This window comes from Euprymna scolopes, chromosome 7, assembly GCF_053919585.1.
Source record: "Euprymna scolopes isolate OS-2025 chromosome 7, ASM5391958v1, whole genome shotgun sequence".
NCBI classification, from domain to species: domain Eukaryota; kingdom Metazoa; phylum Mollusca; class Cephalopoda; order Sepiida; family Sepiolidae; genus Euprymna; species Euprymna scolopes.
The window spans coordinates 87,676,428-87,698,515 of NC_136488.1; the positions used below are offsets into that span (position 1 = coordinate 87,676,428).

At 33.9% G+C, this 22,088-nt stretch overlaps 1 protein-coding gene and 1 long non-coding RNA gene across 22 annotated transcripts in view; one reads left to right on the plus strand and one right to left on the minus strand.

Moving 5' to 3' along the window:
- The window catches only part of LOC145279821 (uncharacterized), a 46,309-nt gene extending 45,390 nt beyond the window's left edge, over positions 1 to 919 (minus strand). Inside the window, exon 1 of the long non-coding RNA XR_013868461.1 lies at positions 854 to 919. This is a non-coding gene — a long non-coding RNA (uncharacterized LOC145279821). The remainder of the gene's footprint in view (positions 1 to 853) is intronic.
- Positions 1 to 22,088, plus strand: part of LOC145279820 (otoferlin-like) — a 1,618,966-nt gene that overhangs the window by 1,357,462 nt on the left and 239,416 nt on the right. The window lies entirely within an intron of this gene.

The following is a 22,088-nucleotide window of genomic DNA, read 5'->3' on the forward strand; positions in this document are numbered from 1 at the left end:
TTTTCGGAAAGTGGGGAAAATAACAATTCTATAATAATATATTTAGAGATTTATAAAGAATCGGAATCCGTAATTATATCGGAATCGGGTTTTTAGCACGGAATCTGTAATTGTTTAGGAATCGTCCCATCACTTCATACATACATATATATATATATAGATATATATATGCAACTTTATATATACAGAGTGTCCGTCTTTAAATTATCTCAACTTACCACATGAATATGCCATCCAACGTTTTCAAAACATGTTTAGAAATTAAGAATGGTACATCCAGTGGGATGGATCATATCGCCACTATCATCATGACGTTACAGCCAAACAGATGTGTAGGACGAAGATTAAGTCTGGAATACTATTCACGATCAGCAGATTTTATCCCCATGGACTTTTTTGAGAGGTGAAGAGGCATTTTAAACACAACGTACACACCAAAAAACAGCTACCATGACTGAGTTCAAAACAGACATTGAAAGAGCATGTTCCAGCATCCCAACCGAACTGATGAGAAACGTTTTGGATTCGATAAGTAGGGGGTGTCTGCTGTTCCTGGACCACAATGGCCAACAACTTGAACACTTTCGAGCATTAGATGGTTTCTACTTTTTTTTCACAGTATTTTGATGTATGAAACTTTTCTTTATCATAATAAATGTTAATTTTATGGACGTTTAAAGAGAGAATACATTTTTATTTGAAGATCCTGTATATTAGTAATTTAAGGCTAGTGCATTTATTTAAAATAATTGTACTTTAAAACTTATAAACTATTGGTACCGATGATAGTAGATTCTGTTGCATATGAGGTTCGGCTATAAAAGACAAAATAATACATCCAAATTATAAATACCTCGGACACTGTGAGAAGAAATATCTCATGTTTGTGTTTTACTATATTCTTTGCGTTGATAAGTGCCTGTAACGAAATAAAAGAAATAATATAGAATACATATATAAGGAGAACTGTATATAAAGATATCAGTATGGACCGAAACAGTTGTCCACTTATATAATAGATAAACAAAATGTGTTTTTATGTTCCATAAAAAAAACGATATCCAGCATGCGGCAAAAATATCTCTCACATTTTAAACTTTAAACTACACGTTGCTAACGAATTTATGCAAGTGCCAATGATGTTTTAATTTAGCTGATTATTTGCTATTTTTATTAGGTACTATCATCAAACAATATGGTCTAAACTGCTGCACATTGTGCTTTTACTGTTGAAATGTCTTTTGAAGAATGGTGAATCTGTAACTGTAACTGCAACACAGAGAGCTAGCCAAGTTTATTACAAGTAAGGACGACATGATGTATCAGATAGAAAATCAATACAGCTATGGGTTGTACATTTCAGAGCTACAGGTTCTGCACATAAAAGAAAGCCACCTGAAAGGCCTCAAAGCACTCGAATGTCAGACAGTATTCGAGCTGTGAAACTTTTCTGTTGCTCAGTCTCCTACACGTTCAGCTCGCAAACATGCTTTGAACTTGGGATTGTCTGATCGAACAGTCAAACGAATTCCACACACTAATGTGTAGTTCCATCCATACAAATTACTGATTGCTCAGAAAATGCATGTGAGCTACTGGGAAGATCGCATGTAAAAATGTGAGAGATATTTCTGCCGCATTCTATATATATATATATATATATATATATATATATATATATATATATATAGAGAGAGAGAGAGAGAGAGAGAGAGAGAGAGAGACAGACAGGCAGACAGACAGACAGATAGATAGATGAAAGAGCAACAGACCAAGTTATATGCCCATCAACATTTCGTCTTTATTGTAAGACTTCTTCTGGATAAATAAATCGAAGGAAATAAAATACCAGTAATATTTGAAAAGAACGAAAAAGGTAATACATCAAAGTCATACTTTTAACAACAAAAATATTTTCAAATATTGTAATGGTATTTTATTTTCTTCAAGTTATTCATCTAGAAGAAGTCTTACAATAAAGATGTCGGATCATTATTTCCATTATTCTCATCATATAATTTTCGTCTAATATTATGAATGAACCTTACCAATCCGGTACTAAGTATAATAAAAAAAAACATGTATCTTCTCCCTTAATTATTGAGCCCAATTCAATAATTCATTCATATATATATATATATATATATATATATATATATATATATATATATATACTAGCAAAAGTGCCCGTCGTTGACTGGGTTCAAAAATAGCCTACAGAAAATGGACTCTGATTTATGAAAGTATGATGATAGGTTATGAAAAGGAAGGGTTGTAAAGAGATAGCTCGAATTTGGGGGTATCAAAACCAAAGCAAAATATGGTAAAGTAAAAATAAAATAGATAAACACCATAATTTATTATACCATACCTGTTCACACTGAAACACTTATCACAATATTCTGTGGATCTATATTAAAAAACCTTGTAAAACTTTGTGACATATTTCCATTCTATGGAGGTCAGGTGCGAACGAACACCCCATAATTTTATCATACCATATTTCTTCAAACTGAAACATAATTATAAAAGTATACTTACGCAGCTAGATATGAAAAGTCTTTATTAAATTTTGTGCCTATTTCCATTCTATGGAGGCCAGGCGCGAACGCAGACCCCACAATTTTATTATACCATCCCTATTTAAGTTAAAACATACTTATCAAAGTATTATTATGTACATCTATATAAAAAACACTTGTAAACGTTTTTTTTTTAATTTTATTTACATACTTTGTGGACCAGACGCGTATGCAGACCCCACAATTTTAATGAATCATCATTATGCCAGATCAAACATACCCATTCCTGTGTCTCGATACATCTTCTATCATTATATGTGATCAGTTTTCTATAATAGTCAACCATATAGGAGCCTATTCGTGACCAGACACACACACACACACACACAGACGTTCAGCTTTATATATATATATATATATATATATATATATATATATATATATCAGAAGTACCCGTCCTTGACTGGGTTCAAAACAGCCTACAGAAAATGGACTGTGATTAATGAAAGTATGATAGGTCATGAAAAGGAGGGGGTTGTAAAGAGAGGTTTTTATACTCAAAAATTTTACCCTAAGCAAAATATGATGAAAGTAAAGATAATTTTCGCGAAAATATATTTTTTATATCAACTTTGTTTCTATTCGTAGCCAAGAGTGACTAACAAAATGATGTTTCCTTACAAAGAGAAATTTTTTTTATATATGATAATATAAATATACAAGAAATAAATGTTACCATAGTCAATAACAGTTACTTTTATGGTAGAAAAGTTCATTGGTTTGTATTTTTAAGTAGTTTGTAAAAAACAATTTTTTTTTTTTATTCACGAACCGATTTAAAAATCAAAATGGCAGCGACTTTGAAATGGAGAGCCCCGTTTTCAATTTGAAGGAGGGGCACCTGAGCATTCTGTGTTAACAATTTAAGAGAGTTCCGTCAACGTAAGGAATATTTATAAACATATTTTAATGTTTTCCGTTATTTTCTGCTTGAGGAATATTCGATTATGGCATGTGTAGTTAAAAATTAATTTAAGTATTTATCGCCTCAAATTTTGTTTTAATTTCAGTTCGCTGAAATTATTTCAAGTAAAGAGCATTAAAAACTATTTCAAAACAAAAACACATGAACTGAACTTTTATTGACTATGGTAACATTTATTTCTTTTATATTTATTTTCGGGTAGTCGTTTGTTGGCTTTTCTGCTAAACACTCTTACTAAATAATATTTACGAAATATCGAAAAACAAAGAAACAAAAACAGTTTTGAAAAATAATGAAGCTTTACTTACTTTAGTAAAATAATCCGAAACAGCAAAATGGGATATTAAAAAAGTAAACACGTAATTACTTTAGCTTCTTAAAGCAAAGAATCGATATAAATATGAATAAGAAGAAAATACCGCCCTTTTCAAGCAGAACAGCTTCGTTTCAGTTTTACAGTATTGAACGGTGTAGTATTGCACCGTTGGATTCAGGGTTGTTCTATTGTAATGTAAAGAACACGTAGAAAGGGTAGTAATCAACTGAATTCCGTCTAGTACAATGCAAAAAAAAAAGCTTAAACAGATATATAAATAAAAAATAAAAAGGTTATATAAATGTTTTTAAAAAGACACGTAATCACGTGAGCAGGATTTTTTCCTTCTTTTGACATGATAACAAGGAACGTTCTTATTTTTTTATTATTTATCTATTTTCGAAAGAGTGCCACGTGCAAGTGGAGGAGGAAAAAACAGAGTTATGCAAAATTTGTGTCGAGAATTGTCTAAAGTTCCGACTTTTTTGGAGGGGGGGCTTTCACTTTAATAAGAATGTGAATTTATTCGACACAATATGATTCAACTCAAAAAAATAAATAAAAGCTAACGTGAATTAAGATTAAAGTTTAGGTGTTATTGTGGGCCCTCACCCCTTTTAAAAAACCTTGTTAAACTTTGTGGCATATTTACATTCTATGGAGGTCAGGCGCGAACGAATACCCAATAATTTTGTCATACCATATTTCTTCGAACTGAAACATAATTATCAAAGTATACTTACGCAGATAGATATGAAAAGTCTTTGTTAAATTTTATGCCATATTTCCATGGAGTACAGGCGCGAACGCAGACCTCACAATTTTATTATACCATCCCTATCTTAGTTGAAACATACTTATCAAAGTATTCTTATGTACATCTATATCAAAAACACTTGTAAACGTTTTTTTTTCTTCATTTTTTTATTTCCATACTTTGGGGGCCAAGTGCGAACGCTGACCCCACAATTTTTATGAACCACCGTCCTGCCAGATCAAACATACCCATTCCTGATCCTCGATACATCTATCATTATATGTAATCAGTTTTTTTTTTAAACTAGTCAACCATATAGGAGCCTATTCATGACCAGACACACACAGACGTTCAGCTTTATATTATAGAAGATATATATATATATATATATATATATATATATATATATATATATATATATATATATATATGCTAGCAGGCCGCTCAGCATTGCCGGGTCGGAAGATACAGTAAGATAGGTATCGTATTTTTTATTATATAGACAATTTTCTATCAAATATATAGTAGTAAGATCCAAACTAAATACTATGACTTGGGTGCTATCAGCTAGAATTGAAGGTATAATATACAACTCTCTATCCTCATTTCCTAGTCTCTGAACTACGATTATATATATAGCGTTGGGACGATTCCAATAGTTTTCCCGATTCCGTATAAAATTCAAGACTCCGATACAATTACCGATTCCGATTCTTTATAAACCTCTAAATATTGTACTACATAGTTGGGTTTTTTTTTCACGATTCTGATAAAAAACACATGTTAAATGTGCGGATATGTTCTCAAACGTAAAAATACACTTGTGAGGGATGGTCTATCGGTTTTAGTTTTACTGGTTGTTTATCAAAATCAATAGATTTTCATTATTTTATCATTACTGCCAGCAGTAAAAGAGTTCGCTTTAAACAAAATCAAATAAAATGCCAATTAAAAGAATCGTTTTTGGCATCGGAAAATTAGCTCAGATTTTTCCCATTCCGATGAATCGCCCCGACACACACACACACATATATATATAACTCACCCGTCATCCCTTTTTTACAAGATAGAATTGTCCGACCGGTGAAGACAAGATGCAAGCAAGGTCTACCGAGTTTTAGAATTACATAGATCTAATGTTGAACAAATTTGATCATTTCTTAAACAAATTTCTGAATGACACACTTTTTAAACACACGCAGAGGTATGCATACACACTTGTGGCAGTGTGTAATTTAACCTTCAATGTTTGTAAAGCACACGAGACGTGTGTTTCAACTGCTTATTGCCATTACCGAGTTGACTTTCGGTATCTGCCGATGTTTTACCACGTAACTTCCCCTTTAGTTGACATCAGGCATATACCTCTTTGCAGAGTGAACAAAGAGACGCAGCTCAACTTTCCCTCGCACGGTATCCCGTGATCCTCTTCTCTTCTTTCTCAAAAGCCACACCTCTTACTTCCATCAACCACACCACAACCACCATCCACGCAGCAGCAACAACAGCCACCTCGACATTTTTTTTTCTCCCTCCATTTCTTTCTTCATCGCCATTATCTGCAGACTTACCTGGCATCTGCCGCGGACTTAGCGTCAACATATAATAATAGACCGGTGAAAACTCGGCGAATGGCTACGAGAGCTCCAGTTCCAGTTGAATGAAATGTGATGTCTTCTATGGATTATTTTCGGGGCTTGTAAAGATCATCCGATTCTTATTATCGATCAAGCTAGTTTTTTTTTTAATCTTTTTCTTTTTTTCTTTTTATATTTTTCTTTTTTATTCTTTTTTTATATTCGTCTATTTATTTATTATTTGCTTTAATATTTTTATGCTAAGAATAACCTCTGACAAGTCATCATCCGGGAAACCTGGTAGCATTGACTTGAAAGCTTTGCTTGTCAATCAGGAATGTTCGTTTCATATTTTAGTTATTTCATTAATTATGTTTTTCATTTATTTCATTTTTTTTTATTTCTGGTATAAATTCAAAGTGATGAACATTTCTGGCTATAAATGATATTATAGGAATTACTCTCTCCCTCTCTCTCTCTCTCTCTCTATATATATATATATATAATTGTGGACTGTGCGCCCGTGCTAGAATCTTGTCTTCGGCGATCAGGCGATTACATCTTTTATAAAAGAGTAAAAGAGGTGACAGGTGAAGATATATGTTAATTTTAATTAATTTTAATATAAAGCAACGCCGGGCGACCAGTTACTATATATGTTATTTATTTCATGTATTCACAGGAAATTTCATGCGTATATGCAATATTTTATACACCGATATGTTGGAGGTAACTAAAAATTAAATTTGTTGTATATTGAAGGGGTCAGCTCCCGGGTTTTAGTTGGAAATGAAGCATTTAGAATCAAATATTATTATTGATGGAAAATTCTGGAATCGAACGCAGTTTCGTTCGTTAGGATACGATTCCAGGAATCCAGTGAATTATCCATTGCAGTGAGGAATGCAAGAGAAGTAACTTATATTCCAAATAATCCGGATAAACAGAAAGTGGTGTTGGTTTAATTTAGGTCAGCGCAAAAAAAAATGGAACAACAGAATTAAAGATTGCACACAGAAAAAATCTGACTTTTGTTGCCAGGACACGTGTTAGAAGAATGTGCATGGAATCCACTTGTCTGGTCCGTGTACTGACGTCACAAAGTAGTATAGAATTAATAAATATACATTTAAGTTAGAATAAAACAGGCAGTCAGTCAAAACGTCCGAGAGAAGCTGGTAGGGTGGACTGAGTAGACTGACAGAAACTCTTTAGGAAGAAAGGAAATCAGGAGAAGACGACCATGTAGAAGGCATCGAATTCCAATCACCAGGTGGATGAATAAATGTCTTATACAGGGTGGCCCACTTAAAAGTAGCCAAGAAAATGTAGTAAACATGAGTAACATTCTTTTATTGTTTAAATTACTTGTAGTGTTATAAAAGATGCTGGAAGTGCTCCATGTTGACATCTATACATTTCTGGCCGCGTTTAACAACGTTTGCAGATACTGCCTGTAGATCTTCTCTGGTGATTCTCCTGATAGCGTTCGTAATGTTATCCTTAAGTTGGTCTAGATGTGAGAATTATTAGCATAGACTTATTTTTTAAAGTCGCCCCCCCCCCAAAAAAAATAAAACAAAAAAAGAACATGATGACAAGTCCGAGGAACGTGGTGGCCATAACTATTTGCTTATTGTTCTCTCTTTTGGAAACATGTCATGAACTCGTGTCAGTGACCTGTGAGACGTGTGACATGTAGCGCCATCTTGTTGGGAAAAGGAATTGCGTTTTGTCTTGTGGTATCAATTGGTCGTTAAGATAACGATTAGAGAGATTGGGCTACTTTAAGTGGGCCAACCTGTATTCGCTATGTTAGCCTTTTGTCTTTGTTTGTTATCAACCACAAGGTAATGTGTTCAATCGTCTTGTATAATGAACTTCGTATTGAAATCCTCTTCCAAAGTTTGACTGTATACCTCTCTTCAATAATGCATCTCTCTCCTGTTTTAAAAACTTCTATTACACATCTCTTCGTATATCACTGTATTTCTCTTCTATATATATAAAAGCGAAAATGCGTGTGTATGTAGTATGCGTGTGTGCACTTTTTCTGCATGTCCGGCAAAGGCTTTTCTCGCCGGGATTCTCGAGGGGGGTTACTATTTCTTATAACTTTTTATATGCTATCGAGATCATAATATGTAACACTTACAAAACGACGTCGTAAAAGTCTTTTATTTCAGTGACTTTTATCTTACAAAATTCGCGCTGTGAATTCGTTTGCTCTCTATTGCTCCTCCTCTTGCTGCCGCTGCTGTTATGGCATGAGATTTGACCTTGAAAACCACCTGGGTTTATAAACACTTATTTTGGACTCATCAAACGTTACTGCCTTCGCGGTGTCGTGTTATGTCATCAGACTATTAACCTCAAGGCTTTGGGTTCGAGTCAACCTTTTTTCTAAAACTTTTTTTTGTTCGTTTTTTTTTTTTATTTATTTATTTTAGCAGGGTTATTACTTTTACACACACACACACACACCTATTTTTCGCGTTCGCTGTTTGTTTTTGTTTTTCAGATTTTTTAAAGAAGTTTTAACATCGTTCGTTCTTTTGTTTTTTTTTCCCCCATCACGTTCGCGTTTTCTTTTTTTTAGTTTTTGTTTTTACATCGTTCGTTTGCATCACGTTCGTTTGTTTTTTTATGATACTTAAACAGGATTATTGCTACGCTTACTCTTTTGTTTGGATTTACCCCCCACCCCAACACACACATCTCTAAACACCCGGGCAACGCCGGGTACCCCCGCTAGTCTATTATAAATGTCGTCTCGTTTCTGTGAATTTCATAATAAATTTTCATTAATTGTTTTTAAAAACTGTTTTCATTATAAAATAATGTTCGACCTTATCGTTTTTCGTATTTTTTTTTTAAATATTTTCATTACTGCAACATTGCCATTAAGTAGGTACCATTGGTTTTATTTGAAATTCAATATTTCGATTATTATTAAAAACAGTTTTCGAAGATAATCAGCGAAAATTAAGTTTTTAGTTATCTAACGCCTCTATTTTCAGTGTTTACTCAGTACGTGAACAGAGTAACGTACATGATATGAAAATATATGGCAATTAAGCCATAGTCTTCCGCGTTACATCCACATAGGCCATCGTCATTTCGTTAATTATTATAAATTAATAATATATTAGCAGTCCACCCGGCGTGACCCAGTCGTAAAATACGCTTAAATATATTTTAATCCATACGGATTTCGTATTTATTATTAATTTAGAGCCAATACTCTTGATTATTGTATGGAACTCAATAGTAGTTATTTCAAAACAAAAATGACTTTGGTGCTATCAGCTAGAATCGAAACCAAAACAAATAGCGCTCCAGCCTTAATCATTACCGCTTGATCGTCAGATCGATATAAAAGAAAACGTAAAAATTTAACAGAACTTTACGTATATTGCGCATGCATACAAAAGTGGTCTTGCTGCCAAGTTCCAATTTTTGCAATTTCGACTCCTTAGCAGCTATTTTAAAATATTAAGAGATTTATAAACAATCGAAATAAGAATCGGTAATAATTGTATCGGAATCGGGAAAAATTCGGACTCGTTCCATCACTTTATATATATATATATATATTCTCCTGGTGAATTAAGGGCAAAATACATTCACTGATTGATATAATAATTAAGTGATTGATTTTGCGCTACGAAACAGATACTGTCAAGAATTGTAAATGTCAACTGAAAGGAATAAACTAAGATTGTCAACATCATGAATTTTGGAATATAGACTTTTGTCATTTATTCACTATATATATATATATATATAACAAATACACATATACAAATAAGATACACATATACAAATAAGATCATGAAGGGAATTTTAACGCATACTAAACATTGTCTTCGATTGTCTAAGTTATCGCTGTACAGGAATTTATGAGGAAAATATAGCACTAGTATACTTCCCACAATAAGTAAACCCAGCACAATCACGTTAACACATCGGTTTTCACCAGATCACTGAAGTTAAGCAACGTTGAGCCTGGCCTGTACCAGATTGGTGCCCATTTGGGAAGGCGAGGCGCAGTATGTACGGCAAGGTAAAATACCAGGTAGGGAAACTGGCACAGTCTATCCTTCTCTCGAGGGTAGATGGGCCTCTCTTGAGCCGTGGTAGGCAACCCATCTATTGATAGCATCGCGATAAAAAAATAAGTCTTCAGCTACGGACAAGATTTGAATTACACTATAAACTCATGTAGCGAGTTCAATCTCGGCTGCGGCCGCATGTTACGTTGTTTTTTTTGTTTGTTTGTTTTTTTTTACGTTAAACCTGGATTAAATATTTAAAATAATATTATGCGAAGGCTAAGTAAGATCCCGTCGGTGTGGATACTCTTGCATTGGAATATACGAGGAATAGTGCACCTTCTTAAAGTGATCCTGCCTATAGTAACATCGCTAAGCCGGATAAGCCACCAGATTAAATAAATTCTTGTCCTAAAATCTAGGAACACTACAGGGAAGATATACTATAACACAGTTACCTGGTCATTTTACGGAGGGGGAAGGATTAATATCATTTATTTACGAACAAGGGTTCAGAGATAAAAAGAGAACTTTAATGGAGTATTCGAATACCCATGTATTTTTTGTTTTTATTTTTATGTGAAAATCGCTTCGAACAGGGTAAGAAGCTACTTGGTATAAGGAATTTAAAAAAATGCTACTTCAAGATTTAAAAAAAAAAAGCAGCTCAAAATATGTGTTATAGTAATAGATTCCTACCTAGAAAAACAATAATTCTTTCCCCTTTGTCAGAAACATTGCTCATGAAATGTGAGTGTAACGAAGCGGCGCGCGCTTACTGCAATAGAGCATCGACGAACGAAATCATCAGCATCCGTAGGATAGCTGACCAATGAAAATATTAGCAGTTGTTTTGGCGATATGCAAATTAGCAAGTGTGCACGATCTTGCGTGACAAGAAAAGGAGAAAAATATACCATGTGCTCAAGAGGAAAAGTCAAATTCGAACGAGGAAGATCGACATGTGAACACGAAGGCTAAGGCCGGCATGAGGTGGCGAGGAGAGAGATTTAAAAAAAAAAAAAAGCCACGTGTTATACGGCAAAGCGTTGTAAAACACGTGTGTGCGAAAAGAATTTTGAGTAATAATGAAATGCGTTATTTTGGAAGAACCACAAATTAATGCATTTCATTTGCACTTAAGATGTCGGGTCGGATTTGTATTTCTTTACTTTTTTTTTTTTCGCTCCTTTGCGACGATATCTCACACAACGTGAGGGTATGAGTGATTGAAGTGTAATGACAGAAGGACTAAAGTACAGTATATATATATATTGTGTACAGAAAGTTGTTAGTTGAGACAGATCATTGGTACCGTCGGTTTCAAGCCCGATAATAAGGCCCGTTTAAGGTATCCTTATCAAGCTCTCTTCAGCCAATATTCGTCTCTATACATATATATATTAGTATTGAGACGATTAATCGGAATCGGAAAAATCGGAGATTTGGAGGTAACGGAATCGGAAAAATTGATGCCTATTTTCCAAAACGATACTTTTAATTGTTTTTTTTTTTATTATTATTTGATTTTGTTTAAAGCAAAATTTTCCATTTCTAGTAATAATGATAAAATAATAAATATTTATTGATTTTAAACCACCAGTGAAGCTAAAAACGATAAATCATTCCCCACAAGTGTATTTTGACGTTTAGGAAAATTTCTGCATGTTTACGAAAATCAGAGGAAATAACTTATAGTTAAATAATTAGAGATTTATAAAGAATCGGAAATTGTATCGGAATCGGGAAAAATATTGGAATTGTCCCATCATTAATATATGTATATATAAGCGAGAGTTGCGAGGTTCTCGAAAGTAAACCCAAGGACAACTCGCAAATAATTGATTGATTTTTGACGACTTACACTGAAGAAAAATGAAGCCAAATCAGAAATAAGTACACGTTTCTCTTTATCGTGGAGTGAAGGATTTGCTTGAAAATGCTTTAAATAAATGAATTAAAACAAGGAAACAAACGAAAACATAAAAGCTCAACTCCAAACAAAAACAAAACCTCCATTCTTGAAAAGACTTCATTTTGTTCTTTTCGGGAGGGAAAAAAAGAAAGAAAAAAAAGTGGTGCATGAAGTGGGGGGAGGGGGTAGAGGGGGGGGCAAACATTCAGACATTTATCCTGCAAACAAACGTTAATTCTTATCATTTTCCACGTTCTTTCCATACAGCTGCATAATAAATTAAAAAACAAAACAAAAAACAAAACAAAAGAAGGAAATGCTAGGAGGGGGCAGTTTAAACAAACAAACCTTTTTTTTCTGCAGCCGCAAGGAGTGACGGGGGAGAGATAAGGGGGGGGCGGACAGGCGTTAGGGCAAAATGACACAGGGCCAATATATCTGTGAGCTAGTCGTGTTTGCTCTGAAGACAAATAACCATCCGTTTCAGTCTTAATAGAAACTTATACAACCAAGCAACTCTTTCCATTAGATATATATGCATACGAGAAATAATGAGTCCCGTTGCGTCTTCCACTGATTTCGGGGTACGTCGCTTGAACCAGAAGCATGTCGATTTACGAAACCTCTTTCCTTTCAATTTTCTTATGTTTTGTTTTAGCTGAGGATGGGACATCCTTCCGGATGCCAACCATTCACATAGTATTTCAAACACTTCAACTGATATTCTGTTTTAATTACAAACGCCCGTTCAAATGCAATTGTTTGTATTTCTTGCACTTATTTCACCCGATATATTCGCCAGGTATCTTTTGGAATTCTTTTTCATCGGTCCATGCAGAAGACGGAGAAATAATTCTAAAGTTTTCAGTTCGTGGAAACGAAATAAACTATTAGAGAAGAAGGATTTACGACATCTATGGACCTATAGAGTGAAGGGGTGTGATTTTGTTGCTTGTCGAGTTAGTCGGGAATATCAAGATCGAGAGAGGCACAAGTGTTACGAAGTCCTCAGAGCACATTCTATTAAAGTACTTGTAAAACAGGCACAGGGGTGCAAAATTCCGGCGATGAGAGGGAGGATGAAGCTTGGTTGATAGTGGGGGACTTATTAGGTTAATCAGCGCAGTAATACATCTTACAAACATATACTCATACATAACTTTATATGAATAGAGATGCACGAGTCTGTGCGAACATCCCAGTCTGGGACTTGGAAGGTAGGCAGAATTATAGCCTACCCCATTAACAGTTTAAATCCATTACTGTAAGAGAGCCAGTCTCGTTAATGCATAACAACGATTTACCATTTATTCCAAGAAGCACCGCAAGATTTATTTTGGTCTTGGAGCCGATTTCTCCAGAAGCCAAACATATTCTGATTTCCCAATGCTTCCCTCGTTGGACCGATGCCAAAATAAGTCCATTAAAAGCTTCTTTCCGATTTCAAAATCATCCATCATTAAAAGACATCATATTGATGGCGTTACCATCTTTCTTCGGTTTTGTGGAGAGAAGCCAGCATTTTGAGACAGCGCAAGAATTTGACCCACATTTATTCGGCATATGAAAATGATTCTTTTTATTCGTATAATTTTATTGGATATTAAAGGACAGTGTTGGCAGGCGAGTTATTTTTCAGCTTTATTATCACGGATGTATTTTTATTTTGGCTGGAAAAGATCTATGATTGCCAAAAGAATCCGGTGAATTTATTTTTAAAAGTTTATGCGTCGTTTTTAGGTTTGTTTGTTTTTTGTTTTTTTTTTCTGAAGTGTATGAGTACGCTAACGGTTTAATCTCTACTTTCCACACATACATACATGATGGCTTCCTTCAATCTTGACAGACTATGGATACCCACTGTAAGGGTGCCTGCATGTGGAGTTTTTTGTGACAAGAGTTGCGCAATCTCCAACACACCTCTCCTGAGTCTACATTGTTAAATACCAGTGGTAAGTGGAGGTCCCGAACGACTGGAAACAATATCGAGATAAGCGGAGAACAAATACAGCGCCTAGAATTCCTAAATGGTCAGCCATCTGGTACTGGCCAGGCTCAACTTCGCTTAACTTCGGTCATGATGATTGCAACGTATTGTCAGACGAGTGCCACTCCCTCAGACATTTAAAACCCATGATCCCAAATGCCTGAGGGAGTATCTATACAAAGATGATGTTACAGAGTCTTAGCTTTGTACGACAGCTAAGTCTCTATCTCGGTTCAAAATGTTGAGATCCAGCAACAAGCAAGAGCAAGATAGTCAGCAACAAATTAAACTGCAGACCAGCTTAATGCGGGTAATGGTCTTCCACTTTATGGTTTTTTAAATCAGAGATTTGCTTCTCCTAGAAAGGTTGCCTTCACCACGGCTTACGGGAGCCCTCTCCACCCCAATACACATATACACACACACAAATATACACGGTGCTAGTTGGCCGTGGACCCAGAAAAAGAGTTCATTCGCCCTTTGGTCATACATATATGCATACATACATACAATAGAACACAAATAAATTGTCTTACAACATTTATTTATCGGTAGTGTTCTGAGTATTTGGTCAGCAAATATCCGGTGTACGATCGTTACAGAGACGACTTGAAATTATCATTGTGTTATTATTTCTTTGCGCATTCCAAATCGTTTCTTTATCAGCGACTTCAATTCAGGTCACAAAGAGATTGTCAGACGCAAAGGCTCACTGAGGACATAAACATGTTACACATTTTATCAAAATTTCAGATACATACATTCCAAGACAAAGACAGTTACCACACTTGCATCAGTTCCAACCACCAAGATAAGCATAATATTAACGATAGTGATGATAATAATAACAACGATAATAATTATGCGAATTGTAAAAATAGGCATAATAATAGCCACAATGATATGAACTTATGAATAATTCTTGATAAAATTATTTATAGAAAAAAATAGATGACTTGAGTATCCATCAACTATAATCGAACCCAAAACAAAGACTTATAGAGAATTCTTGGTAAAATTATTTATTACAAAAACTTGAAGGTCATAACAACGAAACGATAATCACTCGGAAGGAGAAAGATGTAAGCGTGACACACAAAAGAACACACACGCCATCACATTAATATATAGATTAGGGCTCTGACAAGATTATTCTTTTCATTATTCTGACTCTAGAGTTATATATCAGTTAATATCTTATAAAGTGATGTGGTTAATATCTTATAAAGCAATTTCTGTAATGTCCGAATATGTCGCGAATATCGATTTTTTCTTTTTTTTTTAATTTTTACATTTGTTGTATATTTTATGCTATTATCATGGAAAATCAATTAAATATAAAATGAAAGCACATTTTGCATTTTAAATAAAAAATATCATGTATCTCGACATAAAACTGTTTGCTGAAATTAACAATTTCTGTAATGTCCGTGCGTGTCGCGAATATCGACTTTTAAAAATTTTATATTTGTGGTATATTTTACGTAAGTGTGATGCAAAATCACTTAAAGATTATTTTAAAGTACTTTTTATATCTTGTATTTTAAAGAAAGTGTCACATGTCCTGCCGTAAAACTATTCGCTAAAATTAGCAATTTCTGTAAGGTCCAGATAATGTCTAGAATGCACTTCGCGCGCGCGCGTACGTACATTATTTATGTTTGTTACTGACACAAGGCCCACTTATCTACGTTGAAACATTAACCTGAATGCTATGGAGGATTTATCTCCCTTACAATGTCGCAACCAATATGTGCGGACATATAAATAGTATTTTATTGTAAAAAAAATTCCATATACACACTTTTCATTGCCAATGTTAATATCTAATAAAGTGATGTGGTTAATATCTTCTAAGGTGATGTGGTTAATATCTTATAAGGTGATGTGGTTCTCAATCGATTAACTGTGTCGGATATATACTTGAGAATCAAAACAAAGTAAAGAATATTCTCTTGTCATAGCCCTGATAATAACATTACAAATCACCATATTAACAATGATCCTATCAGTGACAAAACCACCATAACAATTATCATTACTTTATAAACAGAAAATTGTTATATATTTATATTAATACGACATTTTTATGATAGTTATCAAAGAGCATCAGGTCCATATGTTGAAATTCTGTTGGAGTTTCAAGCTTAACCAAAAATTTCATTGTCGATATCAAATGTCAAGGTCATCTAAAGTGCAGGAGTTCCTTGGCTACAACTGTGACATTCACCTTTTCTTTGACTTTTATCTTTGACATACCAAAATTAAATTGGTTCTAAGTTAGACCATCCCAATATTTTAACCAAGTTTAGTGACTATTGGTCAAGCGATGTGTACATTAGGCTGTACACAAGCAAAGATAGTCTTATGCTGCAAAATAGCATCTCTCTTTATTTATATGTACAAAATGTAAACAACAAAATACAAATTATCAGCAACAGCAATCGAATATTAATTAGCAGTAGTAGCAATAGCCTCAAGAATACAGATAAGCATCAACAGCAACAGTGGCACAGGGAGACAAAATATGTTTGTTGTTATATCCCGATCAGGTATAGCCAACACATATGAAAATGTCACGCTTACATTTGTTTTCCTTCCGAGTTACTGTCGTTTAATTGTTATGATCTTCCATTTCATGTAATAAATAATTTTGCCAAGAATTCTTCATAAGTTTTGGTTTCGGTTTCAATTATAGCTGATGTCACTCAAGTCGTCTATTTTTAAATAAATAATTTTACCAAAAATTCTTCATAAGTTTTGGTTTCGATTCAAGTTGATGCACCCAAGTCATATGGATATATATTTTTTTATTTTTGAAATCACAACTTTATAATATATAAGAATCGACAGAAAATTGACTATAATAATATATACGAAATCTGTAAGAATTAAAATATCATATTTAAGCGTATTTTACGACTGGGCTGGTGTCCTTGTTAGCTTAGATAAATACTTACTAATAATAATTAATTTAATATAATAATAATAATAATGATAATAATAATAATAATAATGATATTAATAATAATAATGATAATAATAACATTGATAAAAATGATAATAATAACAATAATAAAAATAATAATAATAATAATAATAATAATAATAATAATAATAATAATAATAATAATAGCAGCACTACAGATGAGAGCAGTAGTTTGAAGACTCCAAATAAAACGAATCATCAATCCTCATCTCAAAAAATTCAAAACTGGAAGACCTACAGATATTTCAATGGTCACAGTCCTCCCTGTACTGACTTAGTCTGCAATACATTGTAGTCTATATTGCACTGTAGAGAATCTGTTGATGTTATAAAATTATCTGTAAATAATGGCTTCACTTAAAGTTTAAAATGCAAAAGACAAGTATCAGGGTTCAATTGTGCTCTAAACAGAAACATTCATTTCGGACGCGTCTTAGTCTCATCAAAGAACTAACTGTTCATTTTATGAAATTATTTTTACATAATTACTTGAGTTAAAGTTAAGCGTACAAAAGTCAAGTATCATGGTTTAATTGTGCTTTAAGACGAAACATTATTTTGTACGCGCCCCTTTCTTATAAAAGAATCTACAGTTGATTTTATAGGCTGGACTTTTCTGCTTGTGCAGTGATAAAACTTCTCAAATGCACTTGTGACGTTAGGTTGTATAAAAGTGTTAACTTTGGCCAAAATCGGACTACCTTCTTTAATCGGATTATTTTTGATTATCTATACTTATGAGACGCATTCAGATACAAAACATTGGTAAAAACACTGCCAGACACATCAAGTACCTTATTTTGCAATTTTAATAAAAAATTGGCCTATCCGTTTCCGAGTTCATAGGGAACGATCACACACACACAAATTCCTTTTATATAATAAATATCTATGATATGCAATTTAGCGCTTGGTTTTTTGTTGATTCTAACTCAGCCCTCCCCGATTCCTGTAGAGAGTTTCGTTGTGATGCTTAGTAAAAAAAATTATCCTCTCTACGGCGTCATATTCATGATCCCGGGGGCGGGGATTTGCACTAATGGACAAAGCATAGACATGTTAAGCGTTCATTCTCATTTGTTGGATTTGTTTGCACTAATTTAACCTTTCATCAATAATTAAAAGACGCTTTTCAATCTGCATAATATCACGATCATTATTGCAGTTAATACAACTGATTGTAATTAACCTAAATCGGATTCGTGTTGGAATAAAAAGCATATGTTAATGTAGTGAGGATGAATCATGGCAAGACAAAGCTCAAATAACGCTTACGAACTAACATTGCGACGCTCTGCTCTTAAATATTCATTGAATTTCATCTGCAGATAATATTTTTGTAGATAAACATACCATAGCTTTTCTGCATGCGCGTTCGGATATTGTCGACAGAGTTGCGTTTAGCCAATGTGTTTAAAATACTGTACTCTTTGTTTAATATACTAGCATATTACGAAGTTTAACTAATTCATAAATTTAAAACAAATAAATGATTTCCAAATGACTACGGAATTTCCAACAGCTCCCAACATGCACGTTTAAAAGCAGAATACACGTTTGACGAAGGGTAACCTCTCGAAAAATAACAATACGGATACACCACCTGGCGCAAGTGAGAACGCTATAAATATGTAAAACACAACCACACACACACATTATATATATATATATATATATATATATATATATATATATATATATATATATATATATATATATAACTTTAAAGGATAAAGAGTAAAGTTACATAGGAACTTTATTACATTATCAAGTCAATAAGTGTTACAGAAAGGAAAATAAAGGAGAAACCTCTTTAAACTATGGCATTTCGAAGTTATATGCTTCTCATCAAAAGAGGGGAAATGGTCGGAATCGTATAAAAAATAAGGGTAAAAAGACAACATATATCTTTATTATTTCAACCTTGGTTGTATTTTTTCAATCATTACAAGTTGTTTCTATAGACGCGATAACAAAAATATTCAGTCCATGTCGTCAAACGATTTAATCCAAAAGAACGTGTGTATATATGTGTGTGTGGGGGGGTGCGTGTATATATATATGTGTGTGTGTGTGTGTGTGTGTATATATATATATATATATATATATGAGTGATATATATATATGTGTGTGTGATGTGTGTGTGTATATATATATATATATATATATATATATGTGTGTGTGTGTGATGTGTGTGTGTATATATGAGTGATATATATATATATATATATATTTATATATATATATATATATATATATATATATATATATATGAGTGATATATATATATGTGTGTGTGTGCATATTTTTTTACAAGGTAGTCACCACATATCAAGGTCCGGAAGCCACTCGGAGATAAGGGTTATTGTGTGTACAGTACGTTATTGTTGGAGATTTGATAAAGTGTCTTACTTAAGGAGGCGGTTCATCAGGAATTTGTTTACATTGGACTTAAAGACATCTAGGTTGTAGTCAGGTGGGAAACAGGCAACCGGAACAGAGTTCCACAGGCGTGCACTTCTAAGAAAGAAGTTTTGTTCATGGAATCTACGTTTTGCTTTTGGCACAGATAAGGAGTGGGGAAAACTTTTGACAGTGGTTTCAGCTTAGCGGGTACTTATCGTGAAAGATTGGCGAGGGGAGGCAGAGATTGGAGTTCAGACGAGCACCTGCCATGGTAGTAACGATAAAACAAAGACAGGCTCGCAACGTCTCTCCTGTGGGAGAGAGGTTACAGGGAAGAGAAAAGGGCATCACCCACCAGGCCACGAAGCCTATTTTGTACTCTGTCAAGGCAGGATAGGCTGTTTTAGCAGCTCCTGCCCAGATGTGGCAGCAGTACTCCATCCTTGGACGCACTTGGCTTTTATACAGATAGAGAATTGCATCAGGGGTGAGATATCTTCTGGAGCGGTAGAAGGATCCTACCATTTTTCCAGCGATCTTGGCAACTGACTTGATGTACGTATTCCATTTCAGGTCAGGAGTAAAGGTCAAGCCCAGAAGCTTATCAAAACATGGAGCTTCCCCTAGACGAGAGCCATCCATTGCAATTGATGCCAGATGGGGACCAGAGCGTTGATGATGTAAAGATAGAAGCTTGGTTTTAGATGCATTAAAAGGAACCAGCCACTTCATCCCCCACTGTACCACGCGCTCAAGATCAGAGGAGAGAGAATCTGAGAGAACTTTGTCATTTACGGCCTTTGATGTGTTACTATAGATGGTCGTATCATCAGCATAGATGTCAACAAATGCTTAAAGTATGTGTTTTGGGAGATCATTGATGTATATCAGAAAGAGAGTTGAGTCTAGGATGGACCCCTGAGGGACTCCAGCATTAATATTGATGGCCTCTAATTTCTACCAATCAATTACTACTGTTATGAACCTATCGGAGAGAAATGATTTTATGATCGAGAAAACATTTCCAGTTATACCGTAGCTTGAAATCTTGTCTATATATATATATATATATATATATATATATATATATATATAGTGTGGGTGGGTGTGTCTGTGTGTATATGTGTGTGTGTGCATATATATGTGTGTGTGTATATGTGTGTATATATATATGTGAGTGTGTGTGTGTACATTATATATATATATATATATATATATTAGTATCAATAAAGGTGAATTTGCATAGCATATTTCACCATCATATCTTGATTTGCTTCAGCTTGTGTGTATCCGTTTTACCTCTGCATACCTACTATAATTGTAAATTGCCTTTATATAGCATATATACTTTTCATTGTAATCTTCATTTTTATTTATAAAAATTTAATATTCACGGATGCTTTTCTAGATCTTGACAAAAGTACTGCCTGCTGAAGAGCCGTAGACGGCAATGAAAAGTGTGTATATGGAATTTTTTTCACAATAAAATACTATTTATACGTCCGCACATATTGGTTGCAACATTGTAAGGGAGATAAATCTTCCATAGCATTCAGGTTAATGTTTCAACGTAGATAAGTGGGCCTTGTGTCAGTAACAAACATAAATAATGTACATACGCGCGTGCGCGAAGTGCATTCTAGACATTATCTGGACCTTACAGAAATTGCTAATTTTAGCGAATAGTTTTACGGCAGGACATGTGACACTTTCTTTAAAATACAAGATATAAAAAGTACTTTAAAATAATCTTTAAGTGATTTTGCATCACACTTACGTAAAATATACCACAAATATAAAATTTTTAAAAGTCGATATTCGCGACACGCACGGACATTACAGAAATTGTTAATTTCAGCAAACAGTTTTATGTCGAGATACATGATATTTTTTATTTAAAATACAAAATGCAAAATGTGCTTTCATTTTATATTTAATTGATTTTCCATGATAATAGCATAAAATATACAACAAATGTTAAAATTCAAAAAAAAAAAAAATCGATATTCGCGACATATTCGGACATTACAGAAATTGCTAATTTTCGTGAAAAGTCTAATGTCAGTGGATTCTCTTTAAAATACCAGGAGCAAAATGTACTTGATTGAATCTGTTTGAGATCTTCCTGTGCAGGAGTTTGGCAACAAAACATGGCACAAGTAAACCCTGATCTAATATTTAAAATCACATAGTATTCGCGGCTCTAATAAGATCTTCTCGCTATAGTAAACCTACGCTAGCTTTTACGAGGAATGCTGCACCATATCTATGATATGTTACCTCAAGTGACGGCACGAAGTTGGGTACTCCATCAGACTAAACGAATTCTTGTCCTGGGCTCCTGCAAGACCAAGAGACCACAAACAAGGTATACTATGATATTTAACTGACCAGTTAAGGAGAGATAAAAATATTTTCTCAGATTCTTTACTTAGTGCTTGAGATATAAAAGAGAACATTAACTGAGTATTCGAATATCAATGTGTCTCATGTAGAAATCAAGTGTTAGCCACAGGAAATGGGGGCCCCTGATTTCCGAGAACCTCAATCTCAGTAAAGTGAAACAAGATAGATACAGG